The sequence below is a fragment of the Felis catus genome, chromosome B2 (assembly GCF_018350175.1).
Source record: "Felis catus isolate Fca126 chromosome B2, F.catus_Fca126_mat1.0, whole genome shotgun sequence".
Classification (NCBI taxonomy): Eukaryota; Metazoa; Chordata; class Mammalia; order Carnivora; family Felidae; genus Felis; species Felis catus.
Window position 1 is genome coordinate 59,352,466 of NC_058372.1, and position 23,147 is coordinate 59,375,612.

The following is a 23,147-nucleotide window of genomic DNA, read 5'->3' on the forward strand; positions in this document are numbered from 1 at the left end:
ATTAGTAGTAAAAATATAAATTAAATAAAACTGTCCCTTGTTTATATAAAAATACAGATTAACTTCGTTTGGTGGTCAAATTCATTACTGTTTTATAGAAATCTATTTTGATAAAAAAATCAGTATCAAACAAGGTCAAGATCAAACAAAACATGTTATGTTTTCTATCTAATGCTATATGGTTTGTGGAGAAAATATTTCAGATGTTTTCTAGATCCCAGATAGGGTATATCTAAAAATAAACAAACAAACACAATTTTATTACAATATGAAATAATAAAAACACTGCTAGATGCTAAACTTTGTAATCTCAATAGATTAAAAAAAATACGGTTTATGTGTTGTACATGCAAGAGTCCAATGTGGGTATTTCTGGTGGGATAGTTTTCCTTCAAGTGGTAATATGGGAACCCAGACTGCTGCCATTTGAAGTTCTACAATTGTCAACACGAATTGCCAAATATTATTCTGGGAAGGGTAATCCACTAAATCAGAAAGAAGCAGAAAAAATGGAGAAATGTGTTTGGGAATGTCTCTAGGTCAATCTTACCATATGTAACTTCAGGTGAGTGGAAAATATCTACATTTATGCATAAGCAAAAAGTGGATTTGTCTGCCAGTTAGCTGTCTTTTCTTCATATTTTTAGAATTTCGTATTTAAAACAGATTTATTTTTCTGTAACTTATTATAAAATTTGATTCTTACTAGTTAAATCTACAAGGAGAACTCTGAAAATTCTAGGGTTTCTTATCCAATAAGTCTTAATTTAATTTATAATATCGGAATTGATGTGCTCTGCCATTTTAACTACAAACTTACATAATTTTTTTCACTCCATGACCTTCTCAGTTTTCGCAAACTTGTAAAATATATTTTTAATCATCTTAAAATGTATATTTTTTACATAACATTTTCTACTGAAACAATGTATATGGCCTTGAATTTTCACAAAACTTAAAAACTTCTTGTATTAGTCTACTTGAACTGGTGTATCAAAATGCCACTGACCAGTGTTTACACAACAGAGATTTATTTTGTCACAGTTCTGGAGGATAGACGTCTATGACCAAGTTTCTGTCCAATTCAGTTTCTGTTGAGAGGTCTCTTGCTGGCTTTTAATGGCTGCTTTCTTGCTATATCCTTATGTGTTCTTTCCTATGTACAGAGAGAGGGGTAAGAGAGAAGGAGACAGAGCAGAGGGAACTCTGGCGTTTCTTCTTATAAAGACACTAGTCCTATTGTATTGGCGCCCCACCCTTATGCCTAATTTAACCTTAATTACCTCCATATACCAAATGCAGCCACACTGGGAAATAAAGCTTCAACACATGAATTTTGGGGAGAAATAAACATTTAGTCTATAACAATCCTGAATTCATGTAAAATGACTTTCGTAAATACTTAGGATATTATTTTCCTTAAAAGGAATTTTAATGGGGAGTGCCGGGGCAGCTCTGTTGGTTTAGCTTCCAACTTTGGCTCAGATCATGATCTTGCAGTCCTGAGCCCTGTATCAGGTTCTATGCTGAGCGCTCAGAGTCTGGAGCCTGCTTCCGTTCTGTGTTTACCTCTCTCTCTCTCTGCCCCTCCCCAACTCAGGCTCGCTCTCGTGTGTGCGCGCTCTTTTTCTCTCTCTCTCTCAAAAATAAATAAACATTAAAAAAATTTTTAAAAAGGAATTTAATGGCTACCATTTTATATATCATGCATAGTATGAATTCCTGGTTGTTTTAAAATAAACAAAGCACATTATCTTTTCTAATACCTTTATTGCACCTTAACTTTTGTAATATTTTCATTACATCCTAATAATTTTCTATATTTAAAATTGTATAAATCACTTGTACATTTCTCTAGAATCACCAACACACTATATCCAGTGAAAAAGGAAAGATCGTTGCTTTATTTTCACATTTCCCTTAAAATACACATTTATTTATTTATTTATTTATTTATTTATTTATTTATTTATTTATTTATTTATTTTCCTTTTGGAAAAATAAAGGCCTTGAAAAGAAAGGCAAATATTATACTATTGCTTCTAATACCATGGTCACCATACATTACTTAATCTTCCAAAACCTGTATTTTCTCATTTTAAAATTAAGGTTTTGAATACATGATCTCTGATGCTCTACCAGCTCTTAAAATACTGGTTAAGGGCATCATTCTTTGTACCACAGTACCATATCCAACCAATATTAAAATTAAAATAACTAATTCATCAGAGAAGTACTTAAATAAAAAGGTGTATATAAAGATGAGAAATATCTTTCTTGAAATACTTCAGCTTAATATTCAATCTCTAATTAAGCTTCTGAAAGTTTGGAGTATGGTGTCAGTGAATTGGCCAGTATCTTTATCTGCAAGCATAGGATATGTGTCTCTCCAAACAGGTTAGAGGCAGAGCTAATAAAAGGGGCAGAACATATTTACATGTTATTGTCCAAGGAGTAATTTCTCAGAACAGTCTGATACACCATGACCACTACAGATATTCACCTTTTGTTTCTCAGCATTGAAAAGTTGGAGTAAGGGTTTTTCCTTTTTTCTCACCTGTAGTCCCCCTTCCCCTCAAAGTGACACTTTGTAGTTCTTTATAGAAGTAAAACTAATACCTGCAACTTGTATAAAATTAACTTTCTTATGTAATTCGTAAACTCCACAGTAAAAGAAGCCTCTTATATAAAATAAAAAATAGTGTAAAATATTAATTAGTTAAACTAATTCACAATAAACATTCACTATATTCACTATAAACAATTAACAGAAATATATTATAGAGGTGAATTTATTTAGCTTTCCAGTGTGAATTAAAATCCAAGTGAAGAAAATTTAAATTAATTTCTTTGTGAATTAACGCCTATTTTATTTAGAATCATTTAGTCACTAAAACCAAAGCTTTGATCAATAACAAATCTTTTTCCATGAATTATCTGAACAGTGACTTCAACTCTTTATTTCATTTGATGGTAGGGGCAAAAAAGAAAAAAAAAGATCAAAGTTTTATATTTTCATGGATATTTCCTGATGCCAAATTAGTTGCCTGGGGAAATAGATGGGAGTGTGTTGCTTTTAACTAGAATGGATTTCTGTCTACTTTTAGGTGATTTTAGATTAAAAATGAGAGCTTGTTCTTTATTACAGTAACCATATGAGCTTTTGAGATAAGATGATGGCTGTGTGTGAGCATTTGAGTAAGTTTTATTACCTGATCATTGAGAGATTTAGCAACTTTTGTTGGTAGCTGTCCTGATTGTTATGGATAGTGATATAGAGTCTTATGGATTTTTAGAGAGCTATTAGTAAACCAGGATCCACATAACAGTATTTGTGCCTGTTAATTATGTCTTCAGGGGTATTGAGGTGTCAGCATTTGTTAACTATGTGGTTGAAAACATAAACTCCATTTTTAGATGCCTACTTTGGCAGTTTTATCTAGGATGTATGTTACTATCTTCTGGTCTTTAAAAAAGAGAGAGAAAAATACATACAGTAAGTGTAAAAATGGTTATTCCTATTCTATAGAATATCCTACAACCTATAAATATCTATTATATTTAATATTAAGGCTCAATCTATGGTATGTCAACAGGCATACGACAAAAATTGGATACTTTAATAAATATGAATAAAACATGATAATTTTTTGTTAATGATATGAATTCTGGTTCTTAAATCTAACTTTTGTTCCATGATTTCACTATCTAATTGAAAAGGAAATTATCATGGCTCTGTCTCTACCACATCCAAGGATGTAATTGTTTCCTTACAAAGCCTAATAAGCTATCCCACACATTGACCTACTTATATTATCCCTTTAGACATAATGCCATTGGATTTTTAAAATGTCTATTAGCATCAAGTTGTAAATGACAGTTGATTTAAGCCAGCTGAAGACTTCATTTTCAAATATAATCAGTAAGACTGAACCAGAAACAAAGGGTCATTTTAGTAATATAATAAAGTGTAATAATATAAAAAATTTGAAATGAGGTTCAAGTTTAATTTTAAATAGCAGGTTTAATTACCTAAACACCTGAACTTAGATAAATCTTCTATCCTGTTTCAAATTGTTATCTATTTTGTACTGATTACTATTATTACTGTTTTTATTGACATCATTTTAATCATTACCATCTTCATCACCATAGTCACCATCAAATATTTTATTGTGCTTTTTTTGTGAAATTAGCACAGAGACAGGTACTTTATGTATAGTAAGTCATTAAATGTCCCAACAACCTTCAAGTGTGTATTATTTACAAGTAGGGAAAAAGAAAATAATAATCATAAAAATGTTTGCTAATTCAAGGAAGACCTTGGATTTAAACTGTTTTTCTTAATCCAGTATCAGATTACTTTTTACTGCATCATGCTGTAGGTAAAGGATATTGGTAATTAATACTACTCAGAGTTCTAAAGATATGTAATGTCAAAATTAAATATAGTGTTTTTGTTTCATTATGAGATTTTTATCTCTGTCAATGCCATAACCATCCTCCTTATTTCCTTTGGCTTCCCCTATTGCATGCCACAGTATACTTTGTAAAATTTTGACCACACATCTTGTCTGACTAAATTGCCCATAAAAAAAGCTTTAAGGTCTAGTTTTTAGACTTTCTTTACTTCTCTAGCTGTTGAGTAATCTTGTGCAAATTATTTTAATATTGTTTTTTTAATGTTTATTTATTTTTGAGAGAGAGAGACAAAGCACAAACGGGGGTGAGGGGGTACAGAGAGAGAGGGAGACACAGAATCTGAAGCAGCCTCCAGGCCCTGAGCTGTCAGCACAGAGCCCGACGTGGGGCTCGAACTCATGAACCGTGAGATCATGACCTGAGCTGAAGTTGGACACTCGACCTACTGAGCCACCCAGGCACTCCAATTATTTTAATGTTGTTAAACATAGGTTCCTAATCATTAAAATGCTATCTTCTCTGTACCACTCATAGTGACCACAATTCCTTGCTCTTGCTTCCCATTGGAGAGACTGGATTGATAGGATGAATTTGAAGGAACTGTGAGGGTAACTCTGCCTTCAGTTTCACCCTCATACCTTTTCAAAAATTTAGCTTTCCCCTTATCCATTCAATCCTCTATTTCAACCCTTTGTGGTTTTTAATCAGGAAAAAATAATTAATATTCTAAAGCAATATAAATTCATTATTGACTAGGTGCCTTATGGGAAATGCAACTGTGATTGCTTCTTTGTTGTACTAATGACTGTGTAGTGAATGAAATAAAAAATTCAGATATTTAGAGAACTCTGGAAAATTCAAGTTAAAGTGTGTAATAGGTTTCAATTTTATCAGTAAGGAGCTCAGGCACAAAATGTAGTTAATGTTATTATTTGTATTCCAGGTCTATCTTTTTTTTTTTTTCCAGTTTATTTATTTTGAGAGAGAGAGTGCAGGGGAGGGACAGAGAGAGGGGGAGAGAGAGGGAATCCCAAATAGACTCCACACTGTCAACACTGAGCCCTATGCAGGGCCTGAACCCAAACCTTAAAATCATGCCCTGAGCCGAAATCAAGAGTGGATGCTTAATTGACTGAGCCACTCAGGGGCCCCAAATATATACTGCTTTTCATAGTGCTAGCACTATTTTTACATTGCCACCAATGGTGTACAAGTCGTCTAATTTCTCCACTTCCTTTCCAACACGTTATTTTTTTAGAAAAAGCTTTTTATAATAGCTATCCTAATATGCGTGAGGTGATGTTTCATTGTGGTTTTGGTTTGCATTACTCTGATGATTAGTGATGTTGAGCATCTTTGCCATTTGTATGTCTTATTTGGAGAAATGCCCATTCAAGTTCTTTTTGCATTGTTAAATTCGGTCATGTGTTTCTCTGCTATTAGGTTGTAGTTGTTCTTTGTATATTTTGGGTATTAATTTGGTCTTAGTTTGGGCTACTGTAACAGGATAGCATAGATTGAGTGGCTCATAAACAACAGAAATTTATTTCTCACAGTTGTGGAAGCTAAACATTCAGTAGCAGAGTGATAGGATGGCCTGGTTCTAGTGGACTATGGTGTACCTACTGCCCACTTCTCACTGTATCTTCACTTGGCAGTTTGCAGAGAGAAGCAAGCTCTCTCTGGACACTTAAAAGCATTAATTCCATTCATAAGGGATTCCCCTCATGAACTCATCTAATTCTAATGACCTCTCAAAGGCACCACTTCCTAATACCATCACATCGGGGGAAGGTTTCAACATGTAAATTTCGTGGGCATACATTCAGTTTATAACAAATCCCTTACCAGATATATGGTTTTCAAATACATTCTCCTATTCTGTAGGTCACTTTTTCACTCTGTTGATTATTTCCTTTGCTGTGCAGAAACTTTTTAGTTTAATGCAGTCTAACTTGTCTAATTTTTCTTTTGTTGCCTGTGTTTTTGGTGTCCTACTCAAGAAATAATTGCCAAGTCCAATGTTATGAATCTTTTCACCTATATTTTTCTATAAGAGTTTTACAGTTCCAGGTATTGCATGTAAATATTTAATTCATTTTTAAGTTGACTTTTTTGTATGGGGGGTGACAAGGTTCTCAATTCATTCTTTTGCATGTGGATATCTAGTTTTCCCAACACCATTTATTAAAGAGACTGTCCTTTTCCTGTTGTGTCTTCTTGGTTCCTTTTTCAAAAATCATTTGACTATATGTGTATGGGCTTATTTATAGGTTCTCTATTCTGTTGGTCTATATATCTTTTTGTGCCAGTACTATACTGTTTTAATTACAATGGCTTTGTATTATGTTTTGAAATCAGGAAATGTGATGCCTCCAGCCTTGTTATTCTTTCTCAAGATTGCCTTGGCTATTGGAGTCTTTTGTGATTCCATGTGAATTTTGGGATTCTTTTTGTTCTATTTTTGTAAAAAAAAAAATGTCATTAGTGTTTTGATAGAGATTGCGTTGACTCTGTAGATGGTTTTGGGGAGTATAGACATTTTAACAAAATTAAGTCTTTGAGTCCATGAATATGGAATGTCGTTTCATGTATTTTTGTTTTTAATTTCTTTAATCAGTGTATTTATTGTTATCAGTGGGCAAGTCTTTCATCTCCTTGGTTAAATTTATTGCTAAGTATTTTATACTTTGTGATGCTCTTGCTAATGGAGTTTTTTCTTAATTTCCTTCTCGGAGAGTTCAACATTAGTGTAAAAAAAAACATAACTGATTTTTGTATGTTGATATTGTATCCTAAAACTTCACTGTATTTGTTTATTAGGTTTAATAGTTTTTTTTTCCATGTGTCTAGGTTAATGTTACATTGATTAAATATCCAAGATGGAATGGGTTTTATATTTTGTCCAATTATATTTTTCCAGAATTGATTTTCTTAAAAAAGGATAAGACACTTCTGTGTTTTCTAAATTGCATCATTTTCTGTAGCCAGTTGTGTTTGACTGATTAATACAACAAGGCTTCCACCTCAGTAATCTAATTGAATTTCAGATTTGAATCATAGCTGAGTTAGTTCTAAATCAGAGCTCTTTTTATTACAATGCTAATACACAGACTAAATCTTTACAATCCCCACTTCACTGACTTCATTCCTGTTCTACATGGATAAGCATTGTACAAACAATACATGGTGATCTGTCTGAAGTGAAGACCTGCCATTGTCTGGAAATTGCTTTTTGAATATCCTATCTATTGAACATGAAGGTTGTATTTGAACATTGACATTGAATCTGCTGGTTACCCCTCCTCCAATGCACATACCTAAATTTCAGTATTTTTAAAACCTGAGTCCACTCACCATGGTTTTCTTTCCTTATCCAAATGTTGCTGCACCCCAATTTTCTTTGTATTTGAGTCTGAACAGCCACATTCAATATGGACAAAATTATTTCTTATACTTAACTTTCATATTATATTCATTTTCATAGTATAGACATGTTTAAAATAGCATATCGAAGGAATCAACAAAATTTTAATGTGACTGAATATTATTTTGATATTTATTGAACGTATTTAGAGATAATGTAGTGTACAGTCTTTAATAGTCAATACTTGAAAAAAATCAGGCAAAAAGAGCAGCATTTTCTGTGAGAACTATAGTATTTTAAGAAAGTCATGCTACATTCTGTGGTGCAAAGGATTTTATTCTTGTTGTGAGAAGCCAACTATTAAGATAGTACTTATAGTTTAGGAATGGAAATTTCACATGAGTAGCTGTCCTTATACATTTTGGCCATAACCATCAACTCATATTTAATAGATGTTACCATTCAACATATGGCATTGTACAGTGGCTTAAATTGAATTACTGTTTGATATGTCCTTCTTTCGATAGTCATTTTTCCCACAAATACCCTCTGTAAAATACCAGGCTAAGTGCTATTGGAAACAAGGACAAAGTAGGAGTAAACACACAAGGCCAGCTGCTCTCTAAGTTTACTCATGATACCATGCAAAAATATAAGCTCAAAACTGAAACATAAAATACATTGGGGAATCAGAGGAGAGAGAACTCCATTCCATCCCTAAGATTAGGAAAGGCTCTGTGAAGGACAGAACATTGCAGATGCCTTGAGAAGTAGATAGGTTTTGGATATGCAGAGATCCTAGGAAGACATGGGAATTTTCCTCAATAAGAAGAGATGAGCAAAGACAAACAGTGTAGCGTAGGGTAAGTACATAGAAAACAATTCATTTGACAGAAGCGTGAGATGAAAGGTAATTATATATATAGCATTGGTAAAATAATGTGACATCATTCCATTGAAAACAATGTGTGGTTCCATAGATACTTTTTTGTAGCAATAATAAAAGACTTTAAAGATTTTTTTCTATTTTTTTATCATAAGTGCACAAATGGTAGATTATTCAAATTCTTAGATATGCTTTTTCCTTTGCAGTTTTTTTTTTTAACTTCTCCCTTCAGTGCTAACCCTTCCTAGTTCTACTTTTTAGTTTGTTTACTCCAGGGTCCCTGTGGCTGAGCCAGAAGCTATCAAATTCCCTGGGTGTAAGGAAACATATCTCTCTCAGTTGTGCTATGGCAAGAAGAAATTTAAAGTGAGGAAAATAAGTATAGTAAAAGCAACAATTTGTTTGGTGTGAGTTCTCAGGGTAAGGAAGGTGAAAAGGGGAATAATTTTTCCAGTAGCATTTTGCCAGGAAACCAGGGGTATGTGTGTGCATTTGTGAAGTTTCAGATGCATAATTTCCTAATCCCTCCCCATGCAAAGAGGTTTGGTTATGCAGATATCATAGATTAACAGTTACGACCCTGAAGTTAGGAACCCATGTTATTATAGCCTGGGTACAGATGCCAAGAAATTCAGAGCCTTCTAGCAGAAATTAACATAGTCTATATAGTTTTAGGACTCAGGCAGGACCCAAAGAAGGGATAGACTGTAAAATAAAAAAATAAGGGTGATATAGTAGTGTGAGTTCAATGTGATCAGGAATAGAAGCAATGGAGTGAAAAGTACATAACATAATACTGCTGAAGAGAAATGCATGGGTATAAGACAATATATAAAACCAAGAGTGACCTTATAAGGATTTATAATCAGGATAAGGATAATTCTAGTAATGTAACATAATAACTAAATATTGAATGCATGCAACAATTTAAAATAATGATGTGGATGAGGACATGTAATCAAAGAAGCAATTATCAATGTCCTTGTTTTTCTGCTTTGTTTTTTCTTCCCCTGGGTAGAGAAATGTTACATGAAGATCAATTCTAAAATAAAATCCACACAGTTAAAACATATCAGTAATTAGTCATTTACGTTAAACTTAGAAAATATAGCTTAAAATAATGATTATATCAAAGGATGAGATTAAGAATGATGCTACCTTAGATTTTCATAGTGTACACCAAATTTATAGTGTTTACAAATTTCTAAGTTTTATTAAAATTATTTATGCTATATATTTGTTCTCACAAGTATATAAAGTAAACCAAAGAATTACTCTCATTGCTATTATTCAGATGAAATTCAGGGAGCAGCACATTAGCATTGACACTCGAGATTCCTATGTTGATAGTATACTCATAATCTACAGTTAGATTATCTTTTAAAAGCCATTCTCACATATCCCATGCAACTATTTTTACATTTCTTAAATTTAGGAAGCTCAGTAGTGGGGTGCCTGGGTGGCTTAGTTGGTTAGGTGGCCTACTTTGGCTCAGGTCATGATCTCACGGCTCGTGAATTCAAACCCCACATCAGGCTCTGTGCTGATGTCTGGATGGAGCCTGCTTCAGGTTCTGTGTCTCCCTCTCTCTCTGCCCCTGCTGGGCTCGCACTCTGTCTCTCTCTCTGTCTCTTAAAAAATAAATAAATATTAAAAAAAATAAAAAAGAATCTCAGTATAATTTTGATTATGTTAATGTTTCAAATAAATTTTGTTAGCCATTTGACCAGGAGCTGAGTCAGAAGTAGACAATTCATGGGCATCTACCCAATTCTCCTTTGGAAGAGTTTACAGACAGAGAAAAGGTTTGAAATAGATTGGTAAAGCATGAGGTGCGTTATTTTAGTCACTGAATTCAACCTGGATCTTCTGTCAGTCTAATGAAATAAATTAGACAAGAAAGAAGATGGAGATACTGGTCAACAAAAGGATCTGCAGTTATGATCAGAATTTTAATTTAAGATGATATGTCTTTTAATGTCAGGAATAGGTGCACAAACAAGTCACCAAAAGAAAAGAAAATCTATATAAAAATATTTTCAATGTGTCTAGTTTTTATATGCAGGAATTCATTTTTGGTTTTAAGGTTGGTATTAAAATAATCTGGAATATATTTTCCGTGCGGTCATGACAAGTTCCATTTGTTATTAAAATAAGCAAATATAAATTTCATATGTCCTTGACTGACTGTAAAATGTCATCTCCTGTAAAAAGTACCATAAATTTAATTATAGCTCTTCAAGAAAATAAAGGCTGACTTAAATGCAAACATCCGTTTTAATATATAATACAATTTTAGAAATATCAAAATGTGAGCAAATGAGAATCTGATACTTGAAGAAATAAAATAATTTTCTTCAACAATTCTGATATCATTTTTTAAAACTCAAATTACCAGTGAGGCATAGTTTTGGTTTTTTTGACTGTAAGAATTTGAACTCTGGGGATATGCATTTTTTGTCCTTGATATTTATTTCTACCACCTTTTCCTCTACAGCCCTTAGAAGTTACTTAACTCCAGAGAGGGGGAGCAGAAAAAAAAAAAAGAAGTTACTTAACTCCTCTCTTTGTTTCCTTTTGTGTAAGGTGGAAGTCTTAATAGTGTCTATCTCACTAGGATAGTTTAGGGGAAAACTGAGTTAATATATACTGAAATATGAGGAAATACTTAGCATATAGTAAGTATCCAATTAGTGTTAATTAGCTTCCATTATTATTATCTTTATTATTATTTTGTGTAAATTATTGTTCAGTTACTTGGGATCTAGAAATCAATATATTAACTAAAATTAATGGTAGGCAAAGTTTCTTAAGTTAATTCAATATTCTAAATTTAATGAAAATTATATTCTCTTTAAGAAAATATCTTATGTGTTGATATTCTCAAATAGAGATTTTTGTCAGAGTTGACATCTTTGAACTGAATTTTAATACTTAAGAAACTTGTTTTTCTGGGGCACCTGAGTGGCTCAGTCTGTTAAGCATCTGACTCTGGATTTTTGACTCAGGTCATGATCTCCTGGTTGGTGGGATCAAGCCCCATATCAGGCTCTGTGCTGACAACATGGAGCCTACTTGAGATTCTCTCTCTCCCTCTCTCTCTCTGCATCTCCCCCACTCATTCTCTCTCTGTCATTCTCTCTCTCAAAATATTTTTTTAATAGAAACACATTTTTCTCCTTATATTCATATACTCATTTTTTTTAAACTTTTTTTTTTTTGTGCTTGGAAAAATGAGATCTTGCTTCTGGACAACATTTTTCCCTTCCTTTAAAAAAACAAAGGTTATTAGTTTACCATTTCTTCACTTCTATCTCAATTCTCAACCTCCCCACCCCTGCCAAAAAAAAATTATCTGTTTTTATTACAGAATTGATTAATCTCTACTCTAAATATTAGGGAATGTTTTGGATGAAATGTTGGTGTTTAGGATAATTTTTAAAAGCAGCATATTTTACTTATAAGTGACATTTAATCCATGACTACATATTAAAAATTCTAACTTTGAAATGTATCAGAAATCCACCTTCTCTCTCCATCTCCATGATACTACTCTTACGTGTGCGTGTGTATGCACATCATCTTCATCTCTCATCTTGATTCTTTCAATAATACTCACTGGTCTGCTGTATGTTACTCTTTCTTCATTTATTTTTCACACAGCAGCCAACTATTACATTTTAACATACAAATCAATCATGACATTACATTTATTAAATTTGGAAGGGAATCCCTATTATAATACAATAAACATGAATTTTTTAAATTATGAAATAAAACTCACTGTATAAATGTATAAATATAAATGTATATAATATAAATATGCATTGAAATTAATAATCATACAATATTACCAGCTCTTAATTTGGGGGTTAACCAAGAGTTAGGGAAAGCTTAAAATGGCACTTAGATTCAAGTAGTATGTTTGGAAGGAGATCGTAGGGAGCAGGGCAGGGGGGCAGTAAGAGTGAGTTTAGAAAAAAAGCCAAAGGTTTTTTTACAGGTTGCCCCTGTAAAAAACACTACATTAGCACCTCAAGGAAACATAAAGAATGGTTCTTGTGGTTGTCTTTTGAAAGGATAGAAGTGGGACATTTATCTACCAGGCTTTATCCACATTATTTGAATATTACCCCAGATGGAATCAACTAATCAACTTCTTCACAGTTGCAGATTGCTCTTGCCTCCAAGCTTAGTGGAGCTGCACTGCTGCAGAGAAAGTCCTGTGGCATAAATCTGAAGTGTGAAGAACAATTGAGCTAAGACACTAACTTGGTTCACGCTCCCATGAAATTGTCTAATGTATTAAAGGCCTAAATTATTGGTGGTCAAAAGGATGCAATATTGGGTAGGCAAAAACATCAACCACCATCCATATCATTTATCACTCAATTTTCTTTAAAAATTTTTTTTAATGTTCATTTATTTTTGAAGGAGAAAGAGAGACAGAGTGTGCTTGGGGAAGGAGCAGAGAGAGAGGGAGACACAGAATTTGAAGCAGACTCCAGTCTCAGAGCGGTCAGAACAGAGCCCAATGCAGGGCTCGAACTCACGAACCATGAGATCATGACTTGAGTCCAAGTCAGATGCTCAACCAACTGAGCCACTCAGGCACACCTCACTCAATTTTCTTGAGGCCCAAATTAAATCTACTCTGTAGGAAATTTTGAAACAGTAGTCAGGCATAGTTTGTATAAAAAACTCAGGAGGGTTATTGGAAGAAATTACAGTCTCCTCTGATGAAGTTACCTTATTTCACTCCTTTATTACCTTCATAGCTTCCCTTCACCCTCAGCCAATTCTTCATCTGATCTAGGATGCTGGCCAGATGGGGTGACCCAGACTTTCATCCCTGAGAGATCTGAGTCTTTTGTTGCATTGTCTCTGTTGCTTGTCGTTGTTGCTACAGATATCTATCTAGAATTGGCATTGGCATTGAAGCAAGAGATGCCACAATGAATCCTCTGAGTTTAAGACATACACTATTCTTTTCCTCTATTCTGTTGCAGAATGCCTATTTCTCCATGGTATCCAGGATCAAATCCAAATCCACTAGTGCACTGGACTGCTGGTCTTCTTACAGGAAAAGTAACCAGGTGGCAGGGTTGTTAGTTGAAGAGGTTTATCTTCAATGGTTTGGAACTAAGGTTTATCTTCAATGCTGTAGATGTACATACTTCAGAGAATATTGAGTATACTAATTTAATTTCTATTCTCCAGTACTGGATAACATTATATACATAATGTAAGACCAATGTGAAAGTCTAAGGAATAGTACGTAACATGATCAAAGACCCCTGGGATTATATTATATATGAGAACAAAGGAGTCACCAAGGTTCTGAAGCAAAACTGGTAAAAATGTATTGCAGTTTTCCCACACAGGGGTGAATAATTTTTAATCATTTTTAATGATGGAGATTGAAAAAAAATGTTTTCTGATTCAGTAGCTACTTACTAAGTGCCAGAAGACTTGTTGATCTGTTTCACTAAAGACAGTATGTGGACACAAGTTCAAGGAATGTACCTCATTCACCATGATTCATATATTTGTGCAGGGACTACACACGTGAATTAATTTTGGAAATGTTTGAATTATCTCTCCTGTGTCCTTTGTCTTAGAAAAAGTGCTGATCTATGAACTCCAGTAGGAATATAATACTGTTTCTAATTTAAAATCTGGTCTCGGGAAAAGGAGGCAGTTACAGGGACTTCTACTTGGCCTCCACTGCATAAGTTATCCTTCAATCAAAAAGCCATTTTGTGGGCTCTGTCCAAGCTGCTAAGTGTCTCCTTCCAATTGAAGTTCAGGGAAATAACGAGAGGCATGACCATAGACCTAGTGGATGTACTTTGCAGTAGACTGTGGGGTCAGAATTTGGCCTTTCTAAGCTTATACTCTAACAAAGGCAGACACGTGAGAATATTGGGTAAACAAAGATACTGTATGTAACAGCCCTCAAATTGTCTTGGTTAGCCCTTTTCTCCAGTTTACAGTTGCTTTAGTAAGTGACAGCAAGTGTTTTGAATATAACTAGGTGAATATCTATTGTATTTATTTGAAATGGTTTTGCAGTATCCTACAAATAGATCCAACCTCCATGTCAAGTGGGTGGACTCTGGGTCTCAGAATCCTCAGATATGGAAACTTTGGGGAAATGTCTTTTCAGATTGCAAAAACAGGCATCAATCAGACTTTTATTCCTATTAGGCTGTTCCATTGATCATAGACTTCTATAAAATATATATGCACATGTACACAGGCATGCAATATTATTAAGGTATACTTCTCATAGCTGGGGTGCCTGGGTGGCTCAGTCATTTGGCTCAGGTCATGATCTCGTGGTTTGTTGAGTTTGAGCCCAGCATCGGGCTCTGTGCTGACAGCTCAGAGCCTGGAACCTGCTTCAATTTCTATGTCTCCCTCTCTCTCTGCCCCTCCCCCACTTGCACTCTGTTTCTAGCTCAAAAATAAACGCTAAAAAATATATATATATTTATATATATTTATATTTATATTTATATATATATTTATATTTATATATATATATTTATATATATATTTATATTTATATTTATATTTATATTTATATTTATATTTATATTTATAATACATATATAATTATATATAAAACATATATATTATATGTTATATATATATAATGTATAAAATTCACTTGTTTTTATTATAGTCACAAAGGTGATGATCATTACCACTATCTAATTTCATAACATTTTTATCACCCCCAAAAGTTTTCCTCTATATCCATTAGCACTTTCTTTTCCTCCCTTCCCTCCCTCATTCCATGGCAATCACTAATCTACTTTGTTTCTGTATACTTGCCTATTCTGGACATTCTATGTAAATAGAATCATACGGTACGTTGACTATTGTGACTGACTGGCTTCTTTCACTTAACATAATGTTAGAACAAGCACACTCCTAAGCATAATTTAGAAAAGAAAACAAAAGATAGTTTTTATGCCAGAAAACTAAGGATGAAATGACTTTTTATTTTGAAAAAATGGTGATTGGTCAAGATGAAAATTGTAAAGTGGAAGATTCTTGAGATAAGGAAAAAAGATGCAAAGCCACTAAAATTAGAAGCAAAAATTGGAATTGAAGTAAATTAAGCTGGTTAAGTTGAAACAAAAGTATTCCCATTTCTAAAAATGAAATTATAAAGACAATAAATGAAGATGAGTCTGAAAAAGTGATACTAAATGAAGAGTGAAAACCTATTTTCATAAAGAGGTTTCAGTTGGGGCCCTTGCATGTTGCAGTCAGTTGAGCATCAGACTTGGGCTCAAGTCAGGATCTCACTGTGAGTTTGAGCTCTACATCAGGCTTACTGCTGTCAGCTCAGAGCCCACTTCAGATCCTCTGTCTCCCCCCTGCCTTTCTCCCACACTCTCTCTCTCAAAAATAAATAAAAGTTAAAATAAAAGAAGTTTCAGTTGGAAAAATGTGTTATATTCAACAAATTTTAGTAGGGAAAACTTTACTAATTTATTAAATTCATATTTGCATGTATGTGTTCCAGGCAAAATTAATACAAAGAGAATCATTCTTAGAAAAGTTCTTTTAAATATTTCAAAATATTCAAAATATATCCTCATAGTATTTGAAACATTTGAATATTTTCTTATATGAAAATAGGAGGGAAAAATAACCTCTCACAAATGTGTAAATAATGGTGAAAAAATGAAGTTGGCCTCAGCCCAAAAAACAATGGAAGAGGAACTTAAACATTCTGGTGTATCAATTTTGAGGCACCAAATGCATTATGTTCAGGCCTTGATGGATATTACCATTTTAGAGTTTCAAGATTTTTTTGTCTGATTAATCTAGCATATACTTAGAAATATATGTCGTATTCTATGATTTTGGCTTTATGATTTCTTCTTGTATATCTGTAAATTTTAATTTCTGTATCTTTTTGCTTACATTATGTAGTGAAATTTTTATCTTTAATCATTGTTTTGCCTTAATATGTCTGGTATTTACATATCAGGTTCTTATGTTTATTATTTATATACCACAACCTATTATTTTTATTCTCCCCTTTATTTCCTTGTGTTTGAAATATTTTTCTTATAAATTACATGTAACTGTGTAATAATAGAAAAATTTATTGCATACATTTCCTTTGATTACAGCATTCCAAATATTTTGTAATTGCAGTTTTTATATCCTCTTTGATAGAATTGAAAGAAAAAAATATATATAGCTAAATCATACTGAGTTAGAACATATAGAGATACTAGACTTGATAAAGTTAGCACACTCGTTCTTTAGAAAAGAAATTAATTTTTTGCTATCATTCCCAACAGGATTACAAAATCAAAATCCTAAATCCTAAATTTGAACTACAAAAAATTTATTAAATTTGCATATCAGAAAATAAACATTTTAAGGGAATATTATACAACTCAGTATTCCAAAAGGACTTAAAATTTTGATGTAATGCATCATTTTCTTTGCATTTTTTCTGTCACCCAATAGTTTTTAAAATTAAAGGTTTTTCTGTATCTAGGTGGGAAAGCTTTCTCATGTTTTATTTGTTCATTTCCTTGCTTTTGTTAACAATTTCTACTATTACTGCTTTGTTACAGAACAACTTTCTACTATTTTTTATGAAACGTGTCTGTGTGACCTCTATGTGGTAAATTTTCTTAAATGTTCTATGAACATTAAAGTAGGTATATTGCTCATGATTACAGTTTTAAAAATTTGATATGTATGACAATAGGTGTAGGTTACTGATTTTGATATCCATTACCCTTAATTTTTCTTTTTTCAATTAATCTTTCTAAGCCAGAGTGGTGTGTTTAATGTCATTATTTCCTTCTATTTCACCTTACATCTATATGAAAATTTGGCTGTGTAATTAACTCTGAAAGTACCATAACTGTTATAGTTCCCATATGAATTCTGATCTTCAGAAACATATTTTTAAATAAAGACCTTTTGTTAAATCAGTTTTAGGTTTACAACAAAATTGAGAGAAAAGTGCAGAAATTTTCCATATACACCCACAGCTTCCTCCATTATCAACATCAGTCATCACAATGAAACTTCTTACCAAGAATGGACCTGCATTGACACATCATAATCACCCAAAGTCCATAGTTTATGTTAGCATTCATTCTTGATATTGTACATTGTATGCGGTTGGACAGATGTATAATGACATATATCCATTATTATAATGTCATACAGATTATTTTTCACTGCCCTAAAATTCCTTTGTGCTTTGCCAATTTATCTCTTTTCCCACCTCCCACCATCTTGAATACATCTCAGGTAACCACGGATATTTTTATTGTGTCCATAGTTTTTGCTTTTCTCAATGTGATATATACACATAGCCTTTTCAAATTGGCTTCTTTCGTTTAGTAATATGCATTTAAGGGTCCTTTATGTCTTTTTATAACTTGATAGCTCATTTCTTTGTAATGCTGAGTAATATTCCTTTGTCTGGATGTACCACCATTTATTTAGCCAGTCACCTACTGAAGAACATGTGTTGCTTCCAACTTCTGGTAATCATGAATAAAGCTGCTATAACATCCATGTGTCAGTAATTATACGGACATGTTTTCAGCTTCTTTGGGCAAATACTAAGGAGCAAAATTGCTGGATTATATAGTAGGAGTATTTTTGGTTTCAGAAGAAACCACCAAACTGTCTTCTAAAGTGATGGTACCATTTGCATTCCCACCAGCAATTTATGAGTTTCCCTGTTGCCCCACATCCTTGCCAGTGTTTGATGTTGTTGCTGATCCAGACATTAGCCATACTAATAGGTGTGTGGTGATAACTCATAATTTGCTCATCCCTGATGACATAGGATGTGGAATATGTTTTCAGATGCTTACTTGTGACCTATCTATCTTCTTTGGTGAGGTGTCAAAGAAGCCTCTGCCCATCCTCTCTGTTCCCAGTTGCAACCCCATAGGGCCCTGAATGTCAGGCTTTGTTCTTCTATAGCCTGGGAGTAAATGTGATAAATAAACTGCTGTTGGTCTCAATTGTTCAGTATTGGGTTTTGTGTTTGGCTATCCCCATATCCCTAGATCAGGAATTTCTCCTTCATCAAAGGGGTGATTAAAACAATGTGTTTGTATACTACACAGCTTTGAATATGTCTGTTTCTGAAACAAAAGGCAGTTTACTATCCAGTATAATTAATATGTCTCTTTACAAGGAAAGGACAGACAGGATTGCTTGCAGCTCATTATAAAAGTCTCAGTTTCCTAAATTCAGGGTTCCTTGGCTATGATACACAGCCATTGTATATGTAGCACTCACCTAATTTGCTTTACCAAACATCTGTGGGGCTTGAAAGGCCAGGAGAATCAGTGTAAAGTTAAGTTTGTGCTACCTGCTGACTCTTAAATAAGGTCCTTTGGTCTGTGACCCAGGAGTCTCTTGTCTTCTTCCAGCCTGCATGAGACTGGCAAAATAATTGGTAAACTTTCAAGTAGAGTAAAATCAAATTCTTCATATTTTTTGACAACTTTGGTTTTTTTTTTTCAATTTGTATTTGCAGATATACTTTTGACCATCCCTTTGTTTTTAGCCTTTCTAAATAACTTTGTTTTGATTTGTTTGTATATCTTATATATAGTCTTGAGCTGAATTTTGCTTTGTGTTTTAAAATTATTTTAATAGGTGATTATATCTATTTACATTGACGTAATTGCTGTGTTTGGGCTCAGCTCTGCGATATTATTTGAAAACTTTTTTAACATTTTTTATTTTTTGAGAGGCACACTGATATTGTGAATATCAGTCTGACAAGTGTTTGTTGACTTTTTAAATTACTTTTATATTGCTTTTTTCATTACTTTTCACTCCACTTTTCCAGTAATTTTCTTAATAATTATACTTTTCATGGTTTTTATAGTAATTTATTTCTTTACTTAGGTTTCTATTCATTAGCTTTAAATGCTAACAATTTATTCCTTGTCCCACTTATTTTCTTACATTTTTATCAAGTTTCTTTTGTTTTGTCCATTTTCCCTTCTCCAGTTTATTCAATTGTGTTATTTCTACTTTGGTAGAACATAAAATGTTGACATACCATTCTTGCACCTGTTTTTACTTTTGCCTTAGTTTTAGCTGTATAATTAAAGATGTCTAATGCCCACTATGAGACCTTCTGTAAAAGTCTCTCCAATCATATTTTATTTAGGTGAAGTTCTTCTGCTTCCTTGATCAACAATAGTGGGTATTGGCATATAAGTGATGAGTATTTCACTAATAAATTAATGATTTTTGGAGAGGAAGGGATTAATATTTTCTGATTTTATGATTCTCTTTGATTACTTTGAGATCTTTAATTTTCACTTGTTTCTTCCTTTTAATCATTTACCAGCATACCTCCAGAGGATGCCGTCTCTTCCCCAGTCATCTCCCTCCTGTGCATAAGTAGTGCCTTTCTTAAATTACTATTTGGTGTTTTAAGCACCATATCTCAGACCTGTTTTTAACATTTTTCCACTTAGGAAAATTTGGGGGTTATTTTCATGTGTGTTCAGCATTGTTGATCCCACTGCCCTCTCCCCTTTCTTATGAAATCTATGCCAGGCTCTCTCTACCAGTAATACTCTTTGGATGGCTCTACCTTGTTTCCAATGTTATATTATATATAACATTGGTTATATGTAATAGTGATTTCTATCTTCTCTTTAATTTGTAGATATGGGCAATGGTGGTTTATTTACTCTCCTTTATAATATGTGTGATATTTTTTAGGATGTGTGCAGTAACTGAGATTTAGACAAAAATAATTCAATATATCATTCTGTACTATTTTCTAAAAAAATATATTAATAGAATTGATTTAATGAATTTAAAGAAAACAACGTAACAGGACAAGAATTATGAGAGAAGTGAAAGAAAATGTTTTAAAAAGCTAAAATTGTTGTGTTCAAGCGACATGCAGAAGAATGAACCTGGACCACTTTCTTACACCATACACAAAAATAAACTCAAAATGGATGAAAGACCTAAATGTGAGACAAGAAGCCATCAAAACCCTAGAGGAGAAAGCAGGCAACAACCTTTTTGACCCTCAGCTGCAGCAATTTCTTACTCGACACATCTCCAAAGGCAAGAGAATTAAAAGCAAAAATGAACTATTGAGACCTCATCCAGATAAAAAGCTTCTATACTGCAAAGGAAACAATCAACAAAACTAAAAGGCAACTGACAGAATGGGAAAAGATATTTGCAAATGACATATCAGATAAAGGGCTAGTACCCGAGATCTATAAAGAACTCACCAAACTCCCCACCCAGAAAACAAATAATCCAGTGAAGAAATGGACAGAAGACATGAATAGACACTTTTCCAAGGAAAACATCCAGATGGCCCACAGACACATGAAACGGTGCTCAATGTCACTCATCATCAGGGAAATACAAATCAAAGCCACACTGAGATACCACCTCACACCAGTCAGAGTGGCTAAAATGAACAAATCAGGAAACTATAGATGCTGGTGAGGATGTGGAGAAATAGGAACCCTCTTGTACATTTTGGTGGAAATGCAAACTGGTGCAGACACTCTGGGAAACAGTTTGGGTGTTCCTCAAAAAACTAAAAGTAGAACTACCCTATGACCCAACAATAGCACTGCTAGGAATTTACCCAAGTCATACAGGAGTGCCCATGCATAGGGGCACACGTACCCCAATGTTTATAGCAGCATTTTCAACAATAGCCAAATTATAGAAAGAGCCTAAATGTCTATCAACTGATGAATGGATAAAGAAGATGTGGTTTATATATACAATGGAATACTACTTGGCAATGAGAAAGAATAAAACAATGCCATTTGCAGCAATGTGGATGGAACTGGAGGGTATTATGCTAAGTGGAATAAGTCAGTCAGAGAAAGACAGATATCATGTTTTCACTCATATGTGGATCTTGAGAAACTTAATAGAAGACCACTGGTGAAGGGAAGAGGAAAAAAATAGTTATAAACAGAGAGGGAGGGAGGCAAACCATAAGAGATGCTTAAATACAGAGAACAAACTGAGGGTTGATGGGGGTGAGGGAGAGGGCAAAGTGGGTGATGGGCATTGAGGAGGGCACTTCTTGGGATGAGTACTGGCTGTTGTATGTAAGCCAATTTGAAAATAAATTATATTAAAAATTAAAAAATTGTGTCCATATTTAGATGAATTTTTGATATTCTGAAATTCTAAACTGTTATTGAAAATTATTCCCCATCACAGATAGTAATGGAAAATTTCTCTATGCATTTTATAATGTTGGCCAAACTCTGAAACTCAAAGATTAAAAAATTTAATATAATAATTTCATGAACCATCGGGAGTATGGGAAACTTAGTCGGTTTAGCGTCCAACTCTTGATTTTGGCCCTGGCGTGGGATCGAGCCCCACGTTGGGCTCCGCACTGAGCGTGAACCTGCTTAGGATTCTCTCTCTCTCTCTCTCTCTCTCTCTCTCTCTCTCTCTCTCTCTCTCCCCCTCTGCCCCTCTCTCTCTCTAGTAAAAAAATAGAGGCACCGGTGTGCCAGTTGCCTCAGCCAGTTAAGTGCCTGGCTCTTGATTTTGGCTCAGGTTATGATCTCACAGTTTGTGAGTTTGAGCCCCACATCAGGCTCTGTTCTGACAGCACAGTGCCTGCTTGAGATTCTCTCTCTCTGCTCCTGTCTCTCTCTCTCTCTCTCAAAATATAAACCTTAAAAAATAAAATAAAATAAAATAAAATAAAATAAAATAAAATAAAATAAAATAAAAATATAAAATAGATAAATAAAAGTTTATAAAATATGAACCAATGACATTAGTCATATGAATATCAAATTTTCTTAAGAGTAACACTAGGAAATATACTTAGAAATATTGTGTTGTAATAGATCATAGAAAAGTTAAGATATAATTCCAGAATACAGGAGTATGACAAGACTAAGAAATGAAATGTGTGTCAAGCAGAAATAAATATAAAAAATTCAGTATGTGTTTAAAAGTTGGGACTTACATGTGGAATTTAAGAAACAAAACAGATGAACATAAGAGAAGGAAAAAAGAGAGGCAAACCATAAAACAGACTGTCACTATATGGTTGCTAGAGAGTTGCTGGAGGGGAGGTGGGTGGGAGATGGCCTAAATGGGTGATGGGTATTCTTTAATACCCTTTAAGAGCCCTCTTTAGGGCTCTTGTTGTGATGAATACTACAAGTTGTATGTAAATGATGAATCACTAAATTCTACACCTGCAACTAAAAAAAATGAAAATAAAAATAATAAGTGGTAGATAAAACACATCTGCATCTGTCTTTAAGAACATTAATATTTGTAAAGTTCTGTCTCAGTCCATTAGGACTGTGATAACAAAATAACATATACTGAGTTGTTTATAAACAACAGAAATTTATTTCTCCACAATTCTAGAAACTGGGAAGTCCAAGATCATGGTGCCACCATATT

At 33.5% G+C, this 23,147-nt stretch overlaps 1 pseudogene; it reads left to right on the forward strand.

The window, feature by feature from the left end:
* LOC101083935 overlaps positions 1-13,634 on the forward strand; it is a 108,092-nt pseudogene extending 94,458 nt beyond the window's left edge.
* The last annotated feature ends 9,513 nt before the right edge of the window (positions 13,635-23,147 follow it).